Source organism: Aegilops tauschii, chromosome 6, assembly GCF_002575655.3.
Source record: "Aegilops tauschii subsp. strangulata cultivar AL8/78 chromosome 6, Aet v6.0, whole genome shotgun sequence".
NCBI lineage: Eukaryota > Viridiplantae > Streptophyta > Magnoliopsida > Poales > Poaceae > Aegilops > Aegilops tauschii.
This window is the reverse complement of record NC_053040.3, coordinates 63,873,198-63,892,172: the sequence shown is the minus strand read 5'-3', so window position 1 is coordinate 63,892,172 and position 18,975 is coordinate 63,873,198.

The following is an 18,975-nucleotide window of genomic DNA, read 5'->3' as shown; positions in this document are numbered from 1 at the left end:
TATTCACCATCAACACTTGATGTTCTTTTCTGATCTCCACCTCCGCTGATTTCAGCATTGAATATACCTCGGGAATGGTCTTTTCCATCCCCTGCATATTGAAGTTCATCACAAAGCTCTTGTAGCTTGGTGGAAGCGACTGAAGGATTCTGTCAATGACCGCGTCATCCGGGAGATTAACTCCCAGCTAAGACAAGCGGTTGTGCAACCCAGACATTCTGAGTATGTGCTCGCTAACAGAACTATTTTCCTCCATTTTACAGCTGAAGAACTTGTCGGAGACTTCATATCTCTCGACCCGGGCATGAGCTTGGAAAACCATTTTCAGCTCTTCGAACATCTCATATGCTCCGTGTTTCTCAAAATGCTTTTGGAGACCCGGTTCTAAGCTGTAAAGCACGCCGCACTGAACGAGGGAGTAATCATCAGCACGTGATTGCCAAGCGTTCATAACGTCTTGGTTCTCTGGGATTGGTGCTTCACCTAGCGGTGCTTCTAGGACATAATCTTTCTTGGCAGCTATGAGGATGATCCTCAGGTTCCGGACCCAGTCCGTATAGTTGCTGCCATCATCTTTCAGCTTGGTTTTCTCTAGGAACGCGTTGAAGTTGAGGACAACGTGGGCCATTTGATCTACAAGACATATTGTAAAGATTTTAGACTAAGTTCATGATAATTAAGTTCATCTAATCAAATTACTCAATGAACTCCCACTCAGATAGACATCCCTCTAGTCATCTAAGTGAAACATGATCCGAGTTAACTAGGCCGTGTCCGATCATCACGTGAGACGGACTAGTCAAGATCGGTGAACATCTCCATGTTGATCGTATCTTCTATACGACTCATGCTCGACCTTTCGGTCCTCCGTGTTCCGAGGCCATGTCTGTACATGCTAGGCTCGTCAAGTCAACCTAAGTGTATTGCGTGTGTTCCAAGGCCATGTCTGTACATGCTAGGCTCGTCAACACCCGTTGTATGCGAACGTTAGAATCTATCACACCCGATCATCACGTGGTGCTTCGAAACAACGAACCTTCGCAACGGTGCACAATTAGGGGGAACACTTTCTTGAAATTATCATAAGGGATCATCTTACTTACTACCGTCGTTCTAAGCAAATAAGATGCAAAACATGATAAACATCACATGCAATCAAATAGTGACATGATATGGCCAATATCATTTTGCTCCTTTGATCTCCATTTTCGGGGCGCCATGATCATCTTCGTCACCGGCATGACACCATGATCTCCATCATCATGATCTCCATCATTGTGTCTTCATGAAGTCGTCACGCCAACTATTACTTCTACTTCTATGGCTAACGCGTTTAGCAACAAAGTAAAGTAATTTACATGGCGTTATTCAATGACACGCAGGTCATACAATATAATAAAGACAACTCCTATGGCTCCTGCCGGTTGTCATACTCATCGACATGCAAGTCGTGATTCCTATTACAAGAATATGATCAATCTCATACATCACATACATCATTCATCACATCTTCTGGCCATATCACATCACATAGCACATGCTGCAAAAACAAGTTAGACGTCCTCTAATTGTTGTTGCAAGTTTTTACGTGGTTTGTATAGGTTTCTAGCAAGAACGTTTCTTACCTACGTATGACCACAACGTGATTTGCCAATTTCTATTTACCCTTCATAAGGACCCTTTTCATCGAATCCGTTCCGACTAAAGTAGGAGAGACACACACCCGCTAGCCACCTTATGCAACTAGTGCATGTCAGTCGGTGGAACCTGTCTCACATAAGCGTACGTGTAAGGTCGGTCCGGGCCGCTTCATCCTACAATGCCACCGAAACAAGAAACGACTAGTAGCGGCAAGAAGAATTGGCAACATCAACGCCCACAACTTCTTTGTGTTCTACTCGTGCATAGTAACTACGCAAAGGCCTGGCTCATGATGCCACTGTTGGGAATCGTAGCATAATTTTAAAATTTTCCTACGCTCACCAAGATGCATCTATGGAGTATACTAGCAACGAAGGGAAAGGAGTGCATCTACATACCCATGTAGATCGCGAGCGGAAGCGTTCCAATGAACGTGGATGACGGAATCGTACTCGCCGTGATCCAAATCACCGATGACCGAGTGCCGAACGGACGGCACCTCCGCGTTCAACACACGTACGGTGCAGCGACGTCTCCTCCTTCTTTATCCAGCAAGGGGGAAGGAGAGGTTGATGGAGATCCAGCAGCACGACGGTGTGGTGGTGGATGTAGCGGGTCTCGGCAGGGCTTCGCCGAGCTTCTGCGAGAGGGAGAGGTGTAGCAGGGGAGGAGGGAGGCGCCCAAGGCTGTAATACTACTGCCCTCCCTCCCCCCCCCCTTATATAGGCCCCCTGGGAGGGGGCGCGCCGGCCAGGATCCCATCTGGATGGGGGGCGGCGGCCAGGGGGGGTAACTTACCCCCCAAGTCAAGTGGGGCGCCCCCCCACCCTAGGGTTTCCAACCCTTGGCGCAGGGGGGAGGCCCATGGGGGCGCCCCAGCCCACTATGGGCTGGTTCCCTTCCCACTTCAGCCCATGGGGCCCTCCGGGACAGGTGGCCCCACCCGGTTGGCCTCCGGGACCCTTCCGGTGGTCCCGGTACAATACCGATAACCCCCGAAACTTTCCCGGTGGCCGAAACTGGACTTCCTATATATAATTCTTCACCTCCGGACCATTCCGGAACTCCTCGTGACGTCCGGGATCTCATCCGGGACTCCGAACAACTTTCGGGTTTCCGCATACTCATATCTCTACAACCCTAGCGTCACCGAACCATAAGTGTGTAGACCCTACGGGTTCGGGAGACATGCAGACATGACCGAGACACCTCTCCGGTCAATAACCAATAGCGGGATCTGGATACCCATGTTGGCTCCCACATGTTCCACGATGATCTCATCGGATGAACCACGATGTCGAGGATTCAATCAATCCCGTATACAATTCCCTTTGTCAATCGGTATGTTACTTGCCCGAGATTCGATCGTCGGTATCCCAATACCTTGTTCAATCTCGTTACCCGCAAGTCTCTTTACTCGTACCGCAATGCATGATCCCATGACTAACGCCTTAGTCACATTGAGCTCATTATGATGATGCATTACCGAGTGGGCCCAGAGATACCTCTCCGTCACACGGAGTGACAAATCCCAGTCTCGATCCGTGCCAACCCAACAGACACTTTCGGAGATACCCGTAGTGCACCTTTATAGTCACCCAGTTACGTTGTGACGTTTGGCACACCCAAAGCACTCCTACGGTATCCGGGAGTTGCACGATCACATGGTCTAAGGAAAAGACACTTGACATTGGAAAAGCTCTAGCAAACGAAACTACACGATCTTTTATGCTATGCTTAGGATTGGGTCTTGTCCATCACATCATTCTCCTAATGATGTGATCCCGTTATCAACAACATCCAATGTCCATAGTCAGGAAACCATGACTATCTGTTGATCAACGAGCTAGTCAACTAGATGCTTACTAGGGACACGTTGTGGTCTATGTATTCACACATGTATTACGATTTCCGGATAACACAATTATAGCATGAACAATAGACAATTACCATGAACAAAGAAATATAATAATAACCATTTATTATTGCCTCTAGGCCATATTTCCAACAGTGTCAAAGTATTGAAGAAATCCATGGCTTCATCATTAGCCGGAAGTAAGCGGGGCATGATGGTATGAAGTTTTGCAAAGTTATTCTGGAACGGAGTCCCGGATAGGATAATTCGCCTTTTGGTACGAATTTCAGCAAAGGCCTTCCAAATAGCGATATTCGGAAGGCTCTTGCTGAACTTTGTACCAAAAAGCGAATTATCCTATCTGTGACTCCGTTCCAGAACAAGTTTGCAGAACTTCGTACCATCATGCGCCTATTACTTTTGCCTAATGATTAAGACATGGTTTTGTTGAATCCTTTAACACTAGACAAACGTGACATGAGGGGGTCGAGGGTCGGGAAGTAGGTTAGATGGTCGTGGATCGCCGAGCGGTCAAGGGTCGTGAACTAGTGTAGAGGGTCGAGGGTCGCCGAGGGGTCGAGGGTCGAGGGTCGTTGAGGGGTCGAGGGTCGCCGAGGGGTCGAGGGTCGAGGGTCGTCGAGGGGTCGATGGTCATCCAGGGGTCAAGGGTCGTCCAGGGGTCGAGGGTCCAGATTTATCAAGAATGCCCCCATTATGGATGTGCACAAGTTGATCCAATTTTTTTCTGATCTCATCTATATTCTTCTATATGTCACGTTGTCTGTCAAAGTATTGAAGAAATCCATGGCTTCATCATTAACTGGAAGTAACAGGCGTATGATGCTACGAGGCTCTTCAAAGTTGTTTTGGAACGGAGTTCCTGATAGAATAAATCGCCTTTTGGCTCTTGCTGAACTTTACCAAAAAGCGAATTATTCTATCGTGAACTCCGTTCCAAAACAACTTTGAAGAGTTTCGTACCATTATGCGCCTGTCATTTCCGGCTAATGATGAAGTCATGGTTTTCTTGAATTCTTTGACACTGGACAACGTGACATATAGAAGGGTAGATGCGATCAGGAAAAATATGGACCATTTTCTACACATCCAGAATGACGCCATTTTGTTAAATCCCTTGTCGGTCCGGACGTCGGATAATCATGAGAGAGAGAGGAGGTCTGACCCAAACCCTAGAAGCGCTGCCGAGGCCCCCCAAATTTACCAAGTTAAAAGAGCGTTGTCATCGAGGCCACCCCGAACCCTAGAAGCGTTGTCGAGACCACCCCAAACCCTAGAGAAGCGTCGAGGCCACTAATATGATTCCTTGTTGTGATTAGCTAGCTAGGTCTACGTTTTCCACTAATATATCCATCTGTCATGTTTTGTATAATAATTGCCATGTTGTAATATTTGCAAAAACTATGGAGCACGGCCGAGACGAGGAAGCAGAACAGGTGTTGGGGGACATAATCGCAGCCGGAGCTGATGTCATGTCGTATCTCAACGACACCGATGATCTGGAAGGACAGGGTGAAGAAGCAGGCTACGGTGATCGAACAATGGAGGAGGAAGGACATGATTATGATGGCTCCTGTGACCGAATGCTGGTGGAAGAAGGACACCGTGACGACGGCTCCGGTGACCGAACGGAGTCCGGCCAGGTATATATATTAATTAAGCCTGTGCTGACTATAGCTAATTGATGCATTAATTGTTTTGGTATGTACACATATTAACTCTCTTCTTTCTTCTTTTCTAGCCCTCCGGATCGAGCCGAACTTCGGTAACGAGACGAGGCCCGAAGAAAAAGTTGCGCTCGGATGAAAAGTTCACTATCATAGAAATCGCGCGCGATGGCCAACCGATTGCACCCATCCGGACCAAGGAAGCATTTTCTGCTCAGTGCGGGGTTCTTGTTAGGGACATGATCCCGATCAGCATCCACCAATGGTATAAGCCTAAGAAGGAAGACCCTGAGGTGTCTTATGTCAATGATAGGCAGAAAGATGATCTTTGGGACGCGCTGAAGGCAAATTTCACCCTACCGCCAGAGGAGGATCCGGAGAAGCCAGCTAGTATAGAGCCATTGGTCAAGGCTCATGCTCTTAAGAAGATGGCAGATCTATTCAGGAGGTGGAAGAATGAGCTGAAAACAACATTTGTCGACAAAGAAAAGACTCCATAATTCACCGGCCGGTTTGAGAAGATCAGATCTCACTGGGACGCATTTGTGGCCCACAAGACATCGGACAAGAGTAAGAAGATGTCAGCGACAAACAAGAAAAATGCTGCGAAGAAGGAGCATCACCATCGCACGGGGTCAGGTGGCTACCTTAGAGCCCGACCGTTGTGGGACAAGGCTGAGAATGACCTGCTTGATAAAGGGGTCGAACCAGAGACATTGCACTGGCCAGACCGTTCAAGGACTTGGTTCTTCGGGGTTGGGGGATCGTTGGACCCTAAAGTAGGGAAGTGGGTTTGGACGAACGAGCAACTGAGAATACCCTTCACGAGGCTTCAGGAGTATATCGCCGCAGCGCAGGAAAGGACGTTCGTTCCCGACAGAGAGAACGACGAGCTCACACAGGCCCTCGGGAATCCTGAGCACCCTGGACGGACACGAGGCACGCCAGGCTCCGTTTCGTGGAAGGCTGGGTTTCCCGACGCAGGCGGTTACAAAGGCCAGGAGAGGAAGAGGAAAGTGGAGCTGACCCAACTGCAGGCGCCGCACACAAGGGTAAAATCGCTAGAGGAACGAGATGCAGTTCACAGCAAGCGACCTGCCGAAGCTACCCCCGAAGCTACCCCGCCATCTCAGCGGAGAAGCAGCGTGGCTTCCACCGAGCTGCTTCAGGAGCCTGTCTTCACGGCTCCTGCTAGCTACCCCGTGGGTGCTATCACGGAGTCTCAACATTGCCACCTTATGACGCAATGGCAGAAATTCAAAGTCAAGGCAGCTGTCAGCTCTGTTGCACCTCCTGAACCCGGCGCAACTTTTCACTGCCATCCGATTCCAGAAGGATATGCTAGGGTGATGGTGGATGAAATAACGGAGGGATTTGAGGAGCTCGAGCTTGACCACCCTACCGGTGAAGGGGAGACTCGACTGGGTTCTGCTCTGAAGACTCCATGCGTATGGAGGAAGGAGTTCATCAACCTTCCTAACTGAACGCCTCCGCCTCCTCCTCCTCCTCCTCCTCCTCCGGCGAGTCAGGGCACTCCGCCTCCTCCTCCGACGAGTGATCGGGGCACTCCGCCTCCTTCTTCGGCTGCTCAAGTGCGTGGCGGCACTCCGCCTCCTTCTTCGCCTGCGCCGGCGCGTCCGAGCAGCCCGCCTCCTCCTCCGCCTCGTCAGCAAGGCGGGAAGAGAGCCGCCGCCGCTCTGGCTGCTCTGGCGCGTCGTAGCACTCCGCCTTCTTCTCCGCCTCGTAAGCAACGAAAGAAGATAGCCGCAGCCGCTCCGGCAGCTCCGGCGTCTAGCAGTACAGCCAGAGGCAGGAGGCAATACAGATTCGGTCCATCTCTCAAGCCTTTAGAGAAAAGTTACCATACGAGAGGACCGGCGAGGAAAACGCGAAGATCTCTAAAGCCGAAGTGAAGGACTTTTTTGCAAAGAAATCTCCACCTCCGGAGGAGAAGATAGATCCGGTGAAAGCGAACCGCAGTTTGGATGCCCTGAAGCAACCACCATTGTCTCTGCCGCAAACCAACTATGACCGCATTATTGAAAGGACATATAAGGAAGCGTCCCGGTCGGGAAGTACTTGTACTGATCGAAGGTTAGCAGAACGAAGAAGTGGGAAAACAATTCCCCAGCTCGGCGAACAAGCGAACCAATCATGCCCCCCGCTCAAGGTGTCTAGCGATATCATCGCTAATCATCCGGGGATCTTGCCCGGTACCAATCCTGCAGATTACATGCACAACGACAATGCACATTTTGATATAATGGAGGTGGACAAATTCAGATACCAGTACGGGAAGCCTCTCATCAAACCTGGTCATCCTCCTCTAACAACGATGATGCGAAGATTCCATGATTGGTACATGAAAACCTGCAGAGAGTCTGGGGGAAGGATACTTTGACGCTGAGAGTTAAAGAGGAGCATGACCTCGTTGGAATTGATCTGTTGTCTGTTCCATTTGAGGAGTTCTTCCAGTTTTTCAATCAAAAGGCCCTCGATAAATTAACGGTCACTTGCTACTGTCTGTAAGTACTACTTCTGTCATTAAGTCTCTATATATAGCTCAGCTCTTTCATTGCATGTATATATAATTATCCTCACTATATTATGCAGATTGAAGATCGCCGAATGCAAAAAAGACAAATCGGTGATATTGGGTTCATTAACACAAATCTCATAGATGAATTTGCGGTTAAATTTCATGCCAAAGAAACCGAGGCCAACTTGCTACGATCGTTGGTAATAAATCAAAACAAAGATTTACTACTCTTTCCTTACAACTTCAAGTGAGTGTTACTGTCTTGTGCATATTCGGTTTCCCTTATTAGTCGAGGTTATAGTAATGTAATTGATGAGTTATGCATGCGTGCGCAGCTTTCATTATATTCTCCTAGAGATTAAGCTTGAGCAGGGACTAGTAACCGTCTTAGACTCGAGACGAAAAGATCCCCAGGAGTATGCAGACATGATTGAAATGCTCGAGAAGTAAGTTAAATTGATCATTACCGCACCATATCGGCAACTTTGTTCATTTCCTGATATCAAGTAATTGTTTTCTTTGTCTGGCTTGGTTTGGAAAAAATTCACCGCACAAGCTCCGGGACTGCCTGGGAAGTTGCGATTTACACACCCGAAAGTAAGTACTACTAGCTAGTTCCGCGCATCTCCTAATGATTCAAGCGCTAGTTTCATCAATACCATTTAGCATGCTTGCTTATCAGTTTGATTGACCTCTATTTCTTGTAAAGTGGTTGTGGCAGGAACCCGGAAATAATTACTATGGATACTACGTTTGCGAGTCCATCCGTCACACGACCTGTGTGCGGGGCTACTCTAAAAAACAATATGAAGTGCGTAAGCAATAATATTCACAATTTTATTTTATTACCATCATTTGTGTTGAGTTTCATTCATTCATGTATATGTATCGACCCCCTTCTTCAAATTAGATGTTTCAGATGCGGGATGAACTCCTAGCACCAGATCACATGCGAGCAATTCAAGAGGAATTGGCGGGATTCTTTCTTGACCACGTGATCAATAAAGACGGAGAATATCATGTGGAACATGAGTTCATATATAATTAGGGGATTATATTGTAAGAGATCTTATATTGTATATATGTAGCCAGTAGCGTCGGATAGATATACGAAAACTTGTTGTTCGACCAATCTCTCGGGGAAGGAGAGGTCGATCACTTCTCTCTGTATATGTTCATGACGATCTTCTGTACTTAATGGTTTCCTTCATTTGCTTACTAGCTAGCATGTCGAGTCCTTTCTATACGTATAGCACGTAGCGTCGACGAAGCACGGAGATAAGAGAGGACACTTCTCTATATTAATTAGCTAGCTAACACAATATATGAAACCCCTACACGAACCCTACAAAACCCCCCAAACCCCCACCCCCTTTCAAAAAAAACCCCGCCCCTGTACTGCTGACGCGTGGATGCCTTTTAGTCCCGGTTGGTGCTACCAACCAGGACAAAAGGCCCCCCTGCCTAGGCAAGCCGCATCAGCCACGTGGAGCCCCATCTGTCCCGGTTGGTATAAGAACCGGGACTAAAGGTACTGGGCATTAGTACCGACCCTTTAGTCCCGGTTCCCTAACCGGGACAAATGGGCCTTATAAACCTGGACAATTGGGCCTTTTTCTACTAGTGGCCTGTGCTATTATGTTGGCCTAGGTTACATCGTATGTCTACCCCGCTATATATGAGAGGCCTAGGATACAATTGTCCTACTTGGACACGACTCCATATCTTGTCTTCACACCGCACGACTCCAAGTCTAACTTTAACCTACCTTGTACAATAATATTTGATACAACTCTAACACCTTTTATAGAGACTTCCCGAAGCCAAGCAGAAAGACCTTATTCCTTGTTTCTACTTCTCCATCTTGTAATTATCCAGTCTCATTTCATGCATTATATGTTGTGCTTCTGCACAATAAGAATTTGGTTTGATAGGCATAGGCATAGAAGGCACCAGAAACCCATGGAAAACCTGAGTGACAGCACGCGTGTGCTTGTTCATACAGCCATTGTGCCTCTCCCCCAAATTTAGCTGTTTCAATTGTTTTCGCTCCACCAACCACAGTGCTTCGCTGCTCCGGTCATCATGCATGCCATGCTCCCATGTATCTTGAGGTACTAAAGCCACGACAGTTTGTTTCTTGTATGCGATGTCTCGAACAAACCGAGCCTACCGGTCCATCTCAGCAAGAATGGAGCAAGGAGGCCGAATAATTAAGGTGGCACAGTCCCATCTTAGTAAGGATTAGGTAACGAGGGCGGAGAATTAAGGTGGTACAGTGTTCACGACGAGTAGCACTCACCATGGAGACAACACACTATGGGCCTGTTCGGATCTCCTTTGGCTTCTCAAAACCCCACGTATCCAGCTTCTCCTACTCGCTTCTAACTTCACCTAGCGATCGCAGGATCGTTTGGCTGCATCGGGCAGCTCCCCGTAGAGCTGCAGCCCAACAGGGAGGGCTCTGGCCCATTTGGCACTGATTGGGCCGGCTGGAGGCAACCTTGTTTGGCCCAGTGCACCGATACAAGGGAGGGGGACCGTTACCTTTGGCGGTGGCAGCTCCATGTAAATTGGGCGAACTTCTGATTCTTCGATTGGTGGAGCTGGGCCGATCGAGCTTCACGTTTTTCCACTGTGAGTTGGGTCAACTTCGAGAAGTTAGCTCCTTGGAGCCCAAACGTTCGGGACAAAATTATTTATGAAGCTAGTGAAGTTAGAAGTTAGAGGAGATCAGAACAGGCCTTATATCTAGTAGGCTTGAGTCACTTGTCAGCTTGAGAGCCTCTGATTTGCTTGCTTTTAGCCTACTAGGCTGAGTGGGTGCCTGGGCCCACTCAAATCCATAACTTGCAATAGAATTGTTGGTACAATTTTAGAAAAAAATATTTAAGATTTTAACAATATGCAAGAATTGGCCTGATCGTTTTTTTTTTTGCCCCACTCAAGAAGACTCTACATTCGTCCTGAGGAGCATTAATCGATGGTAGCTGATTGTACACAAAACAAGCGTAGTTATATGAACAACTCATTTCAGTGCCTTTCAAAAATAATAATAATAACTCATTTCAGTGATTGCCGCATTGTACGCCATACGATATGTTGAAAATTTGCATAGGAAATGAAGTGCAAAACCAGACGTCCGGGTATGTCCGGTCTACAAATAAAACAGTCCACCTAGAAACAATTAGTTAAAAAGCCAAGAGTAAAACAAATTAATAGTGTATCATCTTCAAAGCTGCGTTTACTAGGCCGGTGTAGGACAGTTAGGACATAAACCAGAAGACAGTTGGCAATACAATCCGCCTGGGCAGGATCAGACGGGCCAGACCCCAACCAAACTGTTGCTTCTATTTTTCAGATATAATGAACAAGCTACTATTCTACTCCCTCTGTTCCTAAATATTTATCTTTCTAGAGATTTCAACAAGTGACTACATATGAAGCAAAATGAGTGAATCTACACTCTAAAATATGTCTATATACATCCGTATGTGTTAGTTCATTTGAAATCTGTAAAAAGACAAATATTTAGGAACGAGAGGTCGAGCGACCAGTGCTGTTAAGAAAGGATGCAAGGTGTTCATGTGGTTGATAAACAGCGGCGCCGAACGAGAGGTCGAGCGAAGGGAGGATGCGCACGGGCATCCTTCGCCTCCCTTCCTGAGTTCGCTGCTGCTGCTTCGATGTTGGCTCACTGGTGAGCATTGGCATCCACATAATTGATTCTTCATTCTACTAGCTCGTTTGAAAAGGACAATTGTTATTCTGTTCTAATGCTAACTGTCCATCACTTCTTAGCTTCAACGATCACATGATGCTGTGCCATCTCCGCGCAATAGATGCACGCGCACATCTACTCAATGCAAGCTTGCCATTAGCGCGTCTCGATTAGTCTGCTAGTTAGCACTTGTCCAGTAAAATTCATGGATGGTTACTAGACTCCAACTCTGGTAATAAACTCCCACTTCTTCTTCAGTACAACTCCCTAAACACATAGAGAGACCAGCATTGTTGAACTTTGTTACAACAAACAGTGCACTAGCTTGGCGCATCATTTTGATGCAGGGGTTAAAATTTCTTGTTCATACAAAGGATCGATGAAGCTCTCACAATTGCTGACCTACCAAAGGACAGACTAAGTTCGTAGCTAAGAGATTCTTAGCAGTCGACCTAACAGAGGACAAATCAATTCAAGTTGGCGCCTACCACCCAAGCCTATTATAAAAAGCAAGATTTCACCGAGTCAAAGATAAATAACACCCTATTTCTCATTTTACTTCACTGTTTTGGAATTGTCCAATGCCATTTAGTGCATGATGGGCCGTGTCCCTCCGCAACAAGGATTTTAATTTGATATAGGCATAGAAGGCACCAGGATAACCAGTTACTCCGCTGCCGCAATGATTTTCTCCCAATCTTGCAAGGCACGACTGGAGTTCAAGTCAGAGGAGCAGGAGGAGTTCAAATTTAGTGGAGCAGGAAGGGTCCAAGAGCTGGACCTGTTCCTTGGAGCAACTCCAAAGGGCCGACCAATTTCGTCCGCCTGCGTCCGTTTGAGTCGGCGCGGATAAAAGTGGCGGCCCAACGCGCCGACTCAAACCCAAATTACGTCCGCTTCGCATCCGCGCCGACGCATTTGCGGCCCAAATTTGCGTCCCAAGTGCGTCGGCGCGGACGCCGAACGGACACCACGCGGCCTACGCGGTCAGCTTAATTTATGACCACGGGCCCACGCGTCAGCGACGACGGACGTCCTTTTTTAAGCCGACCGTGCGGCGGGGCCGTCCTTATCCAAACTCGCCGTCCACATCGAGCAAGCTTTGCTCCTCCGTCGCCGGCAAACCCTAGCCACCACCACCACAGCGAGATGGGGCTCTTCTCCGGCGCCAGCAGCAGCAAGGCCAAGGGTAAGTCCCCCGCCATCCCTTTCCCCTCGGAGTTCCTCCCGCCTCCGCCGGTGCCGGCGCCTCGCCGGCAGAGGCAGCGCGTGAACGTGCCAGTGCACCAGGCGAAGTGGCACTGGCAGCACCGCGTGCCTCTCCCGTACCCCGACGCCACCCTGTCGCACGACTGGCATCTGGATCCGGATAGGATCCCAGTGCCGGCGGCGCCGCGGTCGGCTAGGGCTCACGCGGAGGAGGTGCGGCGTCGGCGGGCGCTGCTGACGCCGGAGCAGCGCCGCGAGGCCGCCTACGCCGCCGACTCGCCCAACTGGAAGCCTTGGTTCGCCTTCGAGCACAAGGAGGCGAGGCGACGCGGCGTCCGTGAGGTCGACCGCACCGTGCCACCGCCCCCGCTCATCGTCCGCGAGGAGGACCAGGCGGCCCTTGCGGCCTTCTACCGGGAGAGCGAGGAGGACGAGCAGTGCAGGGCGGAGGCGGCGGAGGAAGAGGAGGCTCGGTACGAGGCGGCAATGGCGCAGGCCATTGCCCTCTCCGCGGCGGGCGATTGCGTGCTGCTGCCGGTGGCCCCGCCGTCCCCTCCCCGACGCCGCTTCAAGCCCGAGCCGGAGCCACAGCCCGAGCCGTCCCCCATCGAGCGCTACTCCTGGACAGGAGTAGTGCGTGAGTGGGTCCGTGCGCCGCCGGTCTGGGTGGGGGCGACGCCGACGCAGGAGGCGGCGTACGTCGAGCACTTGCGCCAGATCCGGGTGGCCGAGGAGCGCCGCGACGGCGAGTACCTCGAGATGCTCGAGCGCGACCTCGAGGAGGAGCAGCGCGAGGCCGAGGAGGAGGCGTGCCAGGCCGCGGCTGCACAGGCGGCCACACAGCCCCCCACGCCGGCACTGCCTGCGCCCGACATGAACGCGCGCTGGAACACGGCGTTCCCCTGGGCCGGTCCGGCGCCGACGCTCATCGACCTCACGGACCCTGAGGACGATGACGACGACGCCTAGGGCAGCACGCCGCCTCGTAGTTTAGGTTGTTTTTATTTTTCTTAAATGCAAATATGAACGCGTGGACTCTGCCGGCCTTCGTGGCCGGCTTTAATGTTTAATTAATGTTGTTTTTTCTAAATATGCATGCATTCTTTTTTTCTAGCGCCGTCAAAATGGGTTGGGCCAGCGTTGGGCGCATGCGCCGACCCAAACGAGGAAGCGGACATCCGTGTCCGTCTGGCCGACCCAAACGGACAAAAAGCGGACAAAATCGCCGTCCGTTTGGGTCGGCCTGTTGGAGTTGCTCTTGGCTCATTCTCGAAAGTGTCGGCGATGGTCGATCCGGCGAAATCACTAATTAAGCACTACTCGTTGCAAAGAAAACTCCACTTTCTCAGGTCACGACAAGTGGCACACATGCAGCGCGCCACTTGTCGCAACCTGGGAGTTTTTCCTTTTTTCGTAGATCCGTTTATTCAAAACGTTTTATCCCCTAAACCGTGCGTCCAAATCTCGAACCGTTTTCACCATTGAATTCCTCATGTCGAGATCTTCAAAACTAGATCCCATGTTGATAGGTTTTGACGAACTTTTTTTTTCACGAAAAAAGCAGACGAAAAAACCGAACCAGGAGCACGGTTTTTTTCCTTTCCGAAAGAGGCACGCCCGTGCCTCTCGAGAAATCACAACCGTGCCTCTCGTAGAAGCAAAACAGTGACTCTCATGGAAGGAAAAAAACAGAAAACGCGTTTTTTTTCATTTCCGAGAGGCACGCCGTGACTCTCGCGTAAGCACAACCGTGCCTCTCGCGGAAGCAAAACCGCGTGACTCTCGCGAAAGCACAACCGTGCCTCTTGCGAAAGCAAAACCGTGACTCTCGTGAAAGAAAAAAAAACAGAAAACGCGTATTTTTTTCCCTTTCCGAGAGGCACGGCCGTGACTCTCGTGAAATCACAACCGTGCCTCTCGTGGAAGCAAAACCGTGACTCTCGTGGAAGGAAGAAAAACAAAAAACTCGTTTTTTTTCCTTTCCGAGAGGCACGGCCGTGACTCTCGCGTAAGCACAACCGTGACTCTCGCGGAAGCAAAACCATGACTCTTGCGAAAGAAAAAAACAGAAAACGCGTTTTTTCCCTTTTCCGAAAAGCACGGCCGTGACTCTCGCTAAAGCACAACCGTGCCTCCCGCGGAAGAAAAACCGTGACTTTCGCGGAAGAAAAAAAAAAAGAAAACGCGTTTTTTTCGTGCAAAAAAAATTTTTCGAAATTTTTTTATCGAAAAGTTAAGAAAGACAGGGGAAAACCAAAATGTCGAAAAAATCGAAAAAAACCGTTTAAAAAGGCGAAACGCGTGCAAAAAAATAAAAAAAATTCGGAGGGAGCGTCCAGAGCGCGACACGTGGCAAATGGCTGAGAGCGCGCCAAGTGGCGCTGATCGTTACGAGGCTCCCAAAGAAGCGCTCGTTAACTAGTTGCTCTCTCGATCCGGTGCTTCGTCGCCGTGTGCACACAGGAGTGGAACGAACTGCGGGAGCCTGGCCCGCGAGCCAACAACACCCAATAACGGATTGCATTGAAGTATACTCCCTTCTGAGTAAAGAAAAACGCAAAGACCAGTAGGAAGCAACAAGTCAAACGAGCAAGTCTACGGGATTAGGCGGTGATCTCCGGATTTTACCTGGCTGGTGCTATGGGGGTTAGGAAATGATCGGTCCTGCACCTGGGGCTGCGTTATCAAGTCCTTTAATCCCGACGATTAGTTTGTTAAAAGTACAATTTTTTATCTAGTCTAACGCTAACTAAGATATCATGTATGCAGCTAGCTGGCTAGTGTCTTAATTAGCTTGCTGGCTAGCCATGCTTGCAGTACAACATTACTCAACAGTAAACGATTGACAGCCTTGTGCCTTAGTACACCCCCTTTGGTACCACGAGACACTGTGAATTGGACATTGCAATTGGCATAACCTATGCATGTTCATCAATACATATTCAAGCACCAAGCAAGTCCTCAATCAGTTCATTGTGATTTCTGTAACTTTTTTCTGTTAACAAGGAAATGATCATCTATAATTGTTAGTATAAAGTTTCTGAAGATACCTCCAGTTAAGCAACACTTCTTCCACTAACTCTTCCCCTAATCTATTATGTCATGTTTATTGTTGTAGATAAGCTGAGCCGTGCTGTGTGTGAGTAGTGCAATATATTTCCTGCTGCCTACTAGGGAGATCGCTCAGCTGCACCGCGTCCCTTGCACCAAGACATGGTACTACTACATGGGAGATCCTTTCAAGGTCTGCAAACTTACTATGGAACAAAGTTTCTTACCATTCCGGCATATTGCTCATCTAACCAATACTACGTTTCAGGCATTTGAGGTGCATGATGTTGGGCAAGTCAAGACGACAATCATCAGTTTTGATCTAAGGGAAGGGGAGAGACTGCAGTACATGGTCCCTCTGAATGTGTGATTCGGTGCCTTCCCGTCCCATGTAAAAAGAGTCCTTCATCGAACACAACGATTTTTTGTCAAGATACCCATAACCATATATAAGGGGCCTTGACATGTACTATTCTTTTGTTGGAGCTAACTGCGCTATGATGTTCCAGTTTTGAGGAACACGAACCGTCCACATGTAAAACTTTGGCTCCTAAGGCGGGAGCTTGTCATCAATTACCTTGTAGTGTCTTAGTGCATTCCTTGCGACGAACACCATATATCAGCTAGTTACTAAAATTAGTGTTTATGATAGAATGTCCCGTTATTTAACTTGATATAGTAAAAGAAAAAACCAGACCAGCAGGGGAGGAACCCTGTGTGAGAACTCAGGTTCAAACCCAGGCCGGTCAGGAGGCTCCACTGCGATCTAACCACTGGACTAAGCGCCCATCAACAGATATTGTAGATTAGTGTGGAAGTTGATGTTCATTTTGTTGTTATGCTTGCTCTTGTTTAGTATGGAACTTCAATATGGTGTGCTCTTGTTTTCTATGAACAAAATCTTCAATTGGAGATATATTATTTAGTTCATGTCTAGTGGGAGGCGCTTTAACTATATTAACAATAAACCAAAGGATGTGAATCATCTAAACGTAAATGAAATCCAGTACTGACATCAAAAATACATTTTCTTTCATTCTTCGTGATCTTTGTAACAATAAACTTTGTGTTGGATCAGTGCATCTCATTGGTGTAGATGTTAAAATCCATCATTTTTGTTGAAGGATCCGTGAAAGTTATCACAGCCGCTGACATATGAGTGGAAAAGCTCTTGCAACCACCAACCTACGAGAGGACCAAACTCATAACTAAGGGATTATTGGTTGTTGGCCTACCAACGAACAAAAAGAATTCAAGTCGCTGGTAACCACACAAGCCTTTTATAGAGGCTTCCCTAAGACAAACAGGAATAGCTTGTTCCTTGTTTCTACTTCTCCGTCTTGTAATTATCCAGTCCCATTTCATGCATTACATGTTGTGTTTTTGCACAATAAGAATTTGGTTTCGATAGGATAGGGATAGAAGGCACCAGGAATTATCAATGGAAAACCAGAGTGATAACATGCGCGAGCTTGTTCAAACAGCCACCGTGCCTCTCCGTCCTATTTAGTTGTTTCAATTGTTTTCCCTCCATTGTCCTCGGTGCTTCACTGCTTCGGCCATCCTGCATGCCACACTCTCAGTTATCTTGAGGTACTGGGGCAACGATAATTTCTATCTTGTATGTGATATCTCGGACAATGTTCAAGAGGAGTACTAGAGACAATCTAGTAGGCTTGAATCACTCGTCATCGTGAGAGCCTCTGATTTGATTGCTTTTAGCCAAATCTGAGTGGAGTCCTGATCAATTTAAGGTTTTAAATATACGCAAGAATTGACCTGATCAATCTTTTTTACCTCACTCAAGAAGACTCTGTTCGCCCTGTAGGAACATTGATCGAAGGTAGCCGATTGTACACAAAACGAGTGTAACTATATGGATAGCTCATTTAAGTGATCGTCCGATTATTTGCAAGAAAAAGTGATCGCACGATTGTATGTCCACGCGTATGTTGACAATTTTGCATAAGAAATAAAGTGCAAAACCAAATGTTACGAGGGATATGACCGACCTACAAAATTAAACAACGCACTCAGAAACAATCTCTACTATTAAAAGGGAGTTGGTGTTTATATACGTCATCAATTTTGTTCTCGCTCCCTCCCCTCTTCACCCCTCTTCTTGGTTTGGAATGATCTAAAACAAATTACTTCCCTTGGAAGCCATGTTCTGCATTAATTCAATCAAATCAAATAAAATCTTAGCAAAACCCCAACTAAATCAAGCTTTCCTTGCCTTTCTCCACCCATACCCAAATCAAATCTAATCTAATCAAACCTTCTAAAAAGCTGGTTTACCTTCTAAAAAAAGCTTGTCTACCACTCACTCTGTTTTGATTACACATAATTTCATAGCATTTTATCTCTTTGTAGAGTTCATGATAACTGATGACAGCATATCAACATGACTAGTGATATCTGAGACATTTTTTCTACGTCCGTGCCTTCGTGCGGATTGTCGCATTTTCCTTTTTGGCTTGGTTATTAGCTCTAGTTCATGACAAATTATTTTGTTGTGTGCATCGCATAAGAGCATCTCTAGCAGACCCTGTATAATGCCCCGCCCCGCAAAATAACTGTCAAAATACGGGTTCGCGCGAAAAATGCTACCCGATCAGACCCTGCAAACGCGTCGGACCCATAAAAAAATTGCGGGGCGCGGCAAAAGTTCGCTCTCAACCTTTAGATTCACCGAGCTCGGCCCCTATCCACAACGAGATTTGGCGTGAGGGAAATTTCCACGCGGCCGATCCCGCTCCCCCCCCCCCCCTCCACCCCCCGCCCCCGGCAGCCATTGCCCCACCACCGCCCGCTCTGGTCATCTTCCCCGGCAATTCTTCACCGCCATGGAAGCCTCCCAGCCGCCCCTCCCCCCCCCCTCACCCTGGATGTCGCGCACGCACAATCCCCTCTAGCAGATCTCGTCGCCGGTCATGTGGCCCCGCCATCGCTCAAGGCACCACCGCGCCTGCCCGCAAGCAGCAGGGCAACGTGGTCGTGCAGGGCGGAACTCCGGCTGGCCCCGCAGGGAAGGCACGCGCGCCCGGCGCCGCCGCCGCTACTCGATCTGCCCGGCCGCCGCCGGAGAAGGCGGGCAATGTTTCGGGCGTGAAGCACAAGAAGGTTCCTACGAAAAGGTCGGCGCCTTCATCCACTCCCTCCGCCCCGGCAAGAGGTTCCCCGACGATGTCGTTCAACGGCGCTGCTTCCACCGCAGGCGAGGTGTTCGATGAAATGGCCAGAAGGTATGCATCTTCGATTCCTTCTACTTGCT